The 9,110-nt window shown below is 38.5% G+C and overlaps 1 pseudogene; it reads left to right on the top strand.

Moving 5' to 3' along the window:
• Nucleotides 1-930: 930 nt before the first annotated feature.
• Nucleotides 931-1,426, top strand: LOC130848837 (centrosomal protein 20-like; annotated as a pseudogene).
• The last annotated feature ends 7,684 nt before the right edge of the window (nt 1,427-9,110 follow it).

Raw genomic sequence — 9,110 nt, 5'->3', positions numbered from 1 at the left:
ACAGTGGGGTGTGCTATCTTAATGTTACAAAACAGTCTGGTCTTTTCCTCCAATACGATACCATTCATAGACAGCTTTGGCATGGAAGAATTTTTTTTACCTCTGTCTTCTATCTACAAGGGCTAGGACCAATCTAAGTCATCTACCTCTTTTTATCTCCCACAGGTCCTAACTTGATGTTTTATACAATCCAGGTAGAGTGATTTGCTCAATAAATATTCAACAAGTCAGTGAATGACCCAAAGCAGCATGCCATTTTATTCCACTCTGAGTATACTAACTACCTGTGATCTAAGAGCACTTGCATGGATTCAGACTAGTGAGTCTTTCATCCTTCAAGAAAAATTTCTCATGATGACTAAGTCCCTAAAAAGAAGGATAATTGATCCTTTATTTTCTTGACTTTATGCTCCAGGACTTACCTTATCTGGCTGTGGCACCATAAATTGTCTACACTGTGTCCTGTGTTTGACTCCATAGGGAAGTTCTGTGTATTTGCATTTCTTGTTGATCTCTGTTAACTCAGAGCTTACTAAGCACATTTGCATCACACATTAATTACTCTGACTCTCAAAATTTTCTTGTAAAAAAAAGGTAAAGGTATTAACAAAATTTAACTTAATAGATAATTGTATAATCTCTTAGGAACTATTTTACATGCATCAATGTGTTTGGTTGGGGTTTTTTCGGTTTTTTGTTTTTTGGTTTTACAAAACAATCCCATAAGTAATTAGGGAACTAGTATTTTCCCCAAAGCATTTTCCCATTAGCGTTATCTCAAAGCTCAAATCTGATAACTGATTTTGTTATCGAATCCCATGTGATATCACTATCCTACATACCACTATGTGAAGCAGTTCTCTTGGAAGCAAAAACAAACGTCATCAGGAAAAAATGGATTGTAGGTGCGGCTCTGGCTGCTGTTGAAAAATGGCGACTGTTGCTGAGCTGAAGTTCGTTTCAAAGGACATCTTGGATAAAAGAGGAGTATCAGGGCATTTAAAAGCAAGAATTTGAGCTGAAGTTTTCAACGCCCTTGATGATGACAGTGAACCCCAACCATCATGTCTCATGAAAACCTTTTAATTATTGAATTAATTCAGGAGTATTTGGAATTCAACAAATGTAAGTATACAGTATCTGTCCTCATAGCAGAATCTGGTCAACCTGTAGTTGCATTGGACAGTTTCTCATCCATGAACTAAATGCATTTGAAGGATCACGGGATAATACAATACCTCTTTTACACAGGATTTTTGCTCATTTCTTGCATGGAACTAAGGATGACATACAAAATACATTTCTGAAATGGTCTTCACTTGAGCCTCCAAACCCATATCTTGGCAGACAACCTAGTGGAAGAAAGCAAGTGGTTCCCCAACCAGGAATTGAACCTGCACCCACCATAGCGGAGGTGGAGTCCTAACCACTGGGCCACCAGGGAAATCCCAGAACAAACATAAATCTTGACTATTGAAATAAACCTTTAAGAAACATTGAAAAAAGAAAGAAAAAATGAATTGTAAATCAATTATACATCAATTAAAAAAAACAAAAAAAGAAAAAAATAGAGCATGGTTAGGAGACTTCATAGGCTGGTAGTAACAAATGTGAGGCTGAAACCAGGCTGCCTCGGACTCAGTCTAAGCCTCCTAACGTTGTGGCTTTGGTACTTTGGGCAGGTTAATTTATCCATAAAAATGGATATTATAATAGTCCCTACTTCAGAGTTTCAAAGTTTGTTGAGGGGGTTAGATCAGGTAATGGATGAACAGAGTTTGGTACAGTGTGTAAGTACATGGTAAACACACATGCCCATTGGAAAGGCTGTATGGGGTATTGGTAGAGAGCCCAACTCTGGACCTATGACACTACAGTTCAAATCCCAGCACTACCTTTTGCTATCTGAGTGACCTTGGGCAACTTACTTAAATCTCTATGCTTTCGTTTCCTCATCTACTAAAAATGGGACCACAATAGTACCCACCTGGGGAATCCCCTAGTAGTCCAGTGGTTAGGACTCCACCTTCCACTGCAGGGGGTGTGGGTTCTTCCTGGTCAGGAACTAAGATCCCCAAAAGTCGAGTGGTGCAGCAAAAAAAAAAAAAAAAAAAAGGAAGAAAAAGAAAAATAGTACCCACCTCACAGAATTGTTGTATAGAATACATGAGCTAATGCCTGTAAAATGCTCAGTAAAGTTGTTAATTGAAAATTGCTTCTTGTTAGGGGAGACACTCAAGTTTTTTTCCAGGGTTGAGTACTCAGTATAATAGTTAAGCCTGACAATTTTGTTGTTTTCTTTGCAGTTGGCAGTCAATATGTGTGTATTTAAATAAACTGCAGTGTTTTCAAATACACTTATCATTTTTTATTGTTGACATTTACTAAACTCCAATTAAAGTTACTGACCTTACTCTAAGCAAAAAGAAGCAGCAGAAAGAAACACAGCAATATTAAACTAGGATTCCATGTATAGCTACTCATCTGCTCACTAGGAGGCAGGTCTTTTTTTTCTATAGACTGACATTTTCTTATTCTTGAAAGTAATATTTTGGTCTCAGGGATATCAGACAGATGCAGGTTGCTGCATTCCTGATTCATTCAAACTACTCCAGATCTGGTGCTTTTGTTCTTTTACAATCTCCTGCAATGGGCCAGGTAGGTGAACAGATATCTGTTGCCATGAGGGATGAAATATAGATAGGTGATAAAGAGATAGATTTTCAGCTCTATTATTGAACTAAGCTATTTATGCCAGTTCGCCTTTCTCCTTTCCAAAATAGCTTTCCAACCAAAAATACAAATTTAAAATTTCTATTGGAGCCTATGCTACATTTATCTGGAATATTAGAATACTGTAGTACATGTCCTTCATGTCCAACTGCTGCTTTGGGGGAATTCATCCTTCCGGAGATTCAGGTCAATGTAAATTACATTTTCAATGATGTAATTACTTCTGAAACAAAATCTTCCTTTCTACTATTCTTCTTCCCTTTCCCCCTCCCACTTTCCTTCCTTCCTTCCCTCAATCTTCACTCCAGTCACACTGACCTCCTTCCTGTTCCTGGAAAACACCAGACATGCCCTCTTAGCTGTGTGTTTGGCTAACTCCCTTACTTCTTTTAAACCTTCATGATTTAAATCTTTATGATTAAGTTTATTAGAGATTACCCTGAGGATACTTTTTAAAATTGCAACCTCCTGCATCACACTCTAGATCAGCCTTCTTTCACTCAGTTTAAAAGTTGTTCCATATTACTAATCATCTTGTAAAAAATATATATAGTTATTATCTATCTTTCCCCACTCAAATGAAAGCTCTACAAAAGCAGAGCAAGGATCTTTATTTTGCTCACTGCTATATCCCAAGCAACTAGAACATAGTAACTACTCGAAATAATTGTTGAATAAATGGGTGGAATAAAATGTGTAAAGAGAGGGCAGTATTCCATCAGTCTAAGTTGGTCAAGTATAGGTCTCTGTGTTCCCCAATGAATCGTTTGAAATTACTGTGCTTTCTTGTAAAGTAGTAAAGTAGGATATATGTATCATTTATTATTTTTCTGTTCTAAAAGAAGTGTCCTTCCTTTTCAGATCAGATGGAAATAAAATCTATTGATACCATCGCCTTTTAAAAAAGTACATATGCAGGAAAACTTTCAGAAATTTATTACATTTTTAGCTATAATAATAAAATACTTAATTTTTTTTTTTTTTTAACTTTTTGGCTGTGCGACACAGCATGTAGAATCTTAGTTCCCTGACCAGGGATTGAACCCGTGCCCCCAGCACTGGAAGCACGGAGTCTTAACCACTGGACCTCCAGGGAAGTCCTTGGTTACTTTTGAAAGTAAAAATGTATATTTATAAACCAGGGGAAAGCTGTGTGAGGTTTTAAAAAGGAGTACTAAAGATGGAATCTGATCTCAGGTATTTCTTGGGCCTCAATTTCTTGGCAACTTGTTCTTTTTTTTTTTTTTATGAAAACTACAATTTTATTCATTCCTTAAGATTTGCATTCACACAAATTGTGTAAGCTGTTCTGCATGTTGAAAAACAACAAAACCAAAGTCATATTTTCAGAAAGGGCTGCTCTAACTTTGCCTCAGTTTTAGTCTCTTTGTGTTCTGGCTTTCCAGGCCTCCTCTCCACAGAGCTGCAAGCAGGTAAACCCTCAATGACTCCCTCATTGGAGCTGAGGGGACTGAGGAAATGACCAGCTCATCTCAGACGCAGCAGTAAGTTAGCCTTTCTGCTCTCACCCCATGTTTCTCATCCTCCACAGCAGGCTTCCATCTACTTTCTGTGAGCTGGCCCTTCTGTATTTCCCATTTCTGACAACCTTCCAAGTACTGACATCACTTTGTTGCCAAGAAACTCCTTTGGTCCTTACAGTTCTCCTCTCTGGACTGAAGCCTTCTGCCTGAACCTGATGGAATAAATGCAACTGACAGTGCATTAGCCTCCCTCCATGAACTTCCAAGTTGCATCTCATCATGTGGCTATCTAGCTTCATCAGATACTGGAATCACAGACTTTTTGTCCCAAAATTGATGCTATAGTCTGTCTCCCTACTGTTTATCTTTCAACTACCCTCTACTTTCCCTTGCCATATATTTCTGTACTATTTTCTGCCTACATAGAGGAACTTCCTACCTGCTGCCTGCCTCACTCTATTGTATGGGTAGTACATTCAAAGAATCTGCCACAGTTATTCATACTACCCTGACCATATTTCAAGATATAAGTTATATCTATTTTTTAAAAAATCAGAATAAATAGATTAGATAATTTGCAGTCTTTTTCGGTTCTATCAGTGATTATTTGTGAATCTGTAAGAGGAAGCAGCCAAGGATGTCGTGAACATTTTTACTGCAATACACACAGGCATACAGCAGCAGCTAAGCCACGCTCAAAAATGAGCGAAACATAGAATCACCATTGGCATGGTTTGTGTGATACAGGAAGTAAAACAGCCTCCATCCACAAGATTTTTCTTATTTGAAAACTCTTCATTACATTATTCAGTATCAGTAGAGAATATAGAAGTTGGATAATTATTATTGGAATACATGGAAATTTGAAATAAAAATATCTAGGAGAAACTGGCAACTTGGGCATCACATTTGGAAAAGAGGAAGGAAATATTTCATCTTCAGAGAACCAAAGCAATGAAAATGTCTGTATTGGGAGTTGATTCTGCTCTTACAATGTCCTGGATACTTTAAAAATTCTCTTTAGACCCACAGTTGACTGGGCTGAGGCGGGGACATTTTCACATTCCTTGGCCTGTGTAACCTCTTTCTGCTTTATCTGTGCTGCAATGGCAAGTCCCTACAGAGCATCACAGGCGGAATTTCTGGAAGAAGTCTCCTTGCTACGCAAGACATCTGGAAGTGCACTGAAGTGCATGTGAGAGGTGTGGACTAGACGATCCATTGTCATTTCCAGTTATAATCATCTCTGATTCAGTGCATGTGTCTATGTTCATCTTAAGCTCACAATATGTGCTTTCTTTAAAGCTTCTTACTGGGTTTTAGAACATATGTTTACTTTAATATATATTTTATAACTGCCTTATGAATTTAAAAATATGTTTTTTCTTTATAACCTCACAAGAGAATTGCTTCAAAATGCATAATCAAAAATAAGATAGACACCAGAGCAATAAAAATCCCTTTAATGAAAAAGGGCATCCAAGCTTACAAACACTGACTTGGAGAGGCAATGAGAAGTTGGTTGTTTCTTGTTGGTTACTTCAGTCTGGTTGCGGCCAGATTCTGACCTGATGGATTGCATCTTGTCCTATCTTGCTTTCTGTGTACTGTAAGTCAGGCTTCTATCCTGAGGGATCTTAGGAAAGTGTTAGAAAATAGGCAGAACCTTCAGCACAGAGCACGTAATGTGAGATCCTTCATTCTGGAGCTCGAAAGGAATCTTAGAGTAATTTAGTAAAAGTCCTCCACTTTTCAGATAAGGAAACCGAGATCTAGACAAGGTGATGAGTTGCCCACGGCCACATAGATAGCATGTGGGCCAGCGTGAGCCTAGAGGCCAGTTTTCTTCTCTGGAAGCTAGTCTTCCCCCTCTTTACTGTTTTCCTTCACTCATCTTCTGTAAGGATTCACTGGCTGGCTTCATAATTTTGGGAGACTGAGCTCTAGGATCAGCAATCATCGCTGAATCCATTGGAAATTCAGAGCTGTAGCCAGGCTGGCATAGTGGAAACTATGGATTCTGGAGCAAAATCCCAGCTCTGCTGCTTACTAGCTGTGTGAGCTAGGGTAAATAATTTTATCACTTTAGGTTCAGTTTCATCATATATAAAATATAAACATCAGAGAGTTACTCTTTCCACCCAGTCCTGAATGTTCAGTATCTTTTGGTTCCTTCCCTCCCTTTGTTTCCCTCCATAAAGTTCCATGTCTTTTGTCACAGCTTCTTAAAACAAAACAAGTTAATGTTATGAATATATCATTTTAAATGGTTACCCTTGAGTGTACATCTAAGGGGAACTTTTTATAACCATCATTTAATAAGGAATGCACATTTTCATTTTAAACAGGGCTGAAAGAAAACATTCCTGCCTATGTTTCACTTGAGTTTGCAGTATTAGACACCCTGAGTCTAATTACAAAAGGCAACTGGAATGGCTTCAATTATTCAAGTAAAAACACAAGACATAGTCTAGATTTTTCTAATTCCTTTAGTAAGCTTCTATCTTTTGGGAGTTTGTGCTCTTCTCAGAAAAAAAAAAAAAAGCCAACATTAAGCAAGTTGAAGCTACAGGCATACCTTGTTTTACTGCACTTCACTTTATTGCATTTTTTACAAATCAAAGGTGTGTGGCAACCCAGAGTCAGGCATGCCTATCAGAACCATTTTTCCAACAGCATTTCCTTGCTTCACATCTCTGTCATATTTTGGTAATTCTCAAACTATTTCAAACTTCTACATTATTATTATATGTTACGGTGATCTATGATCAGTAATCTTTGATGTTAATATCATCAAAGGGGTATCACAAACTACACACATATAGGACAGTGAACTTAACCCATAAATGTGTGTCTTCTGACTGGCCCACCAACCAGCTCTTCTGCCATCTCTCTCCCTCTCCTCCAGCCTCCCTATTCCCTGAGACACAACAATATTGAAATTAGGCCAATTTATAACCCTACAATAGCTTCTAAGTGTTTAAGTGAAGGGAGGAGTCGAATGTCTTTCACTTTAAATCAAAAACTAGAAATAAGATCAAGCTTAGTGAGGAAGGCATGTCAAAAGCCTAGTTGGCAGAAAGCTAGGTCTCTTGTTGCCAAACAGTTAGCCAAGTTGTAAATGCAAAGGAAAAGTTCTTCAAAGAAATTAAAAGTGCTGCTCTAGTGAACTTATGAATGATAAGAAAACAAAACGGCCTTATTGCTGATATGGAGAAAGTTTCAGTAGTTTGGATAGACAATCAGCCACAACATTCCCTTAAGAAAAAGCTTAATCCAGAGCAAGGCCTTAAGTTTCTTCAATTCTATAAAGCCTTAGAGAGGTGAGGAAGCTGCAGAAGGAAAGTTTGAAGCTAGTAGAGACTGATTTGAGGTTTCAGGAAAGAAGCTACCTCCATGACATGAAAGTGCAAGGTGAAGCAGCAAGTGCTGATGTAGAAGCTGCAGCAAGTTACCCAGATCCAGCAAAGATCACTAGTTAAGGTGGTTACACTAAACAACAGATATTCAGTGTAGACAGAACAGCCTTCTATTGGAAGAACATGCCATCTAGGACTCTCATAGCTGGAGAGGAGAAGTCAGTGCCTGGCTTCAAGGCTTCAAAGGATAAGCTGACTCTTGCTAGGGACAAATGCAGCCGGTGACTTGAAGTTGAAGCCAATCCTTATTTATCATTCTGAAAATCCTAAGGCCCTTAGAAATTATGCTAAATCTACTCTGCTTGTGCTCTATAAATGGAACAACAAAGCCTGGATGACAGCATATCTGCTTACATGATTTACTAGCTATTTTAAGCCCACTGTTGAGACCTACTACTCAGAAAAAAAGATTCCTTTTCAAAATACTACTGCTCATTGACAATGGACCTGGTTACCCAAGAGCGCTGACAGAGATTTACTATGAGATTAATGTTGTTTTCATGCCTGCTGACACAAAGTCCATTCTGCAACCCAAGGATCAAGGAGTTACTTCAACATTTAAGTCTTATTATTAAAGATATGCACTTCATTAGGCTATAGCTGCCATAGTTAGTGATTCCTCTGATGAATCTGGGCAAATTTAACAGAAAACCTTATGGAAAGGATCAACTATTCTAGATGCCATGAAAAGCATTTGCAATTAATGGGAATAGGTCACATTATCAACCTTAACAGACATTTATAAGAAGCTGATTTCAACCCTCATGGATGACTTAGAGGGGTTTAAAATTTCAGTAGAGGAAGCAACTACAGATGTGGTAGAAATAACAGGAGAACCAGAATTAGACATGGAGCCTGAAGATGTGACAAAATTGCTGCAATCTCATGACAAAACTTGAAAGGATGAGGAGTTGCTTCTTTTCTTTTTTTTAAAAATTATTCACTTATTTATTGGCTGCGTTGGGTCTTTGTTGCTGCACATGGGCTTTCTCTAGCTGTGGAGGCAGGGAGCTACTCTTCATTGTGGTGTGCGGGTTCCCCACTGTGGTGGCTTCTCTTATTGCAGAGCACAGGCTCTAGGTGTGCAGGCATCAGTAGTTGCAGCACATGGGCTCAATAGTTGTGGCACATGGGCTTAGTTGCTCCGAGGCATGTGGGATCTTCCTGGAGTAAGGATCAAACCCGTGTCCCCTGTATTGGCAGCCAGATTGTTAACCACTGGGCCACGTAGGAAGTCCCAGAGTTGCTTCTTATGGATGAGCAAAAATTTGTTTCCTGAGATGAAATATACTCCTGGTGAAGATGCTTTGAAGATTATTGAAATGACAACAAACGATTTAGAACATTATATACACTTAGATGATAAAGCAGCAGCAGCAGCAGTTTGAGAAGACTGACTCCTATTTTGAAAGAAGTTCTACTGTGGGTAAAATGGTCTCAAAAAGCATTGCATGCTACAAAGAAATTGCTCATG

Source organism: Hippopotamus amphibius, chromosome 3 (genome assembly GCF_030028045.1).
Source record: "Hippopotamus amphibius kiboko isolate mHipAmp2 chromosome 3, mHipAmp2.hap2, whole genome shotgun sequence".
Taxonomy (NCBI): Eukaryota; Metazoa; Chordata; class Mammalia; order Artiodactyla; family Hippopotamidae; genus Hippopotamus; species Hippopotamus amphibius.
Note: the sequence above shows the minus strand (reverse complement) of the source record. Positions and strands in the feature narration are given on the sequence as shown.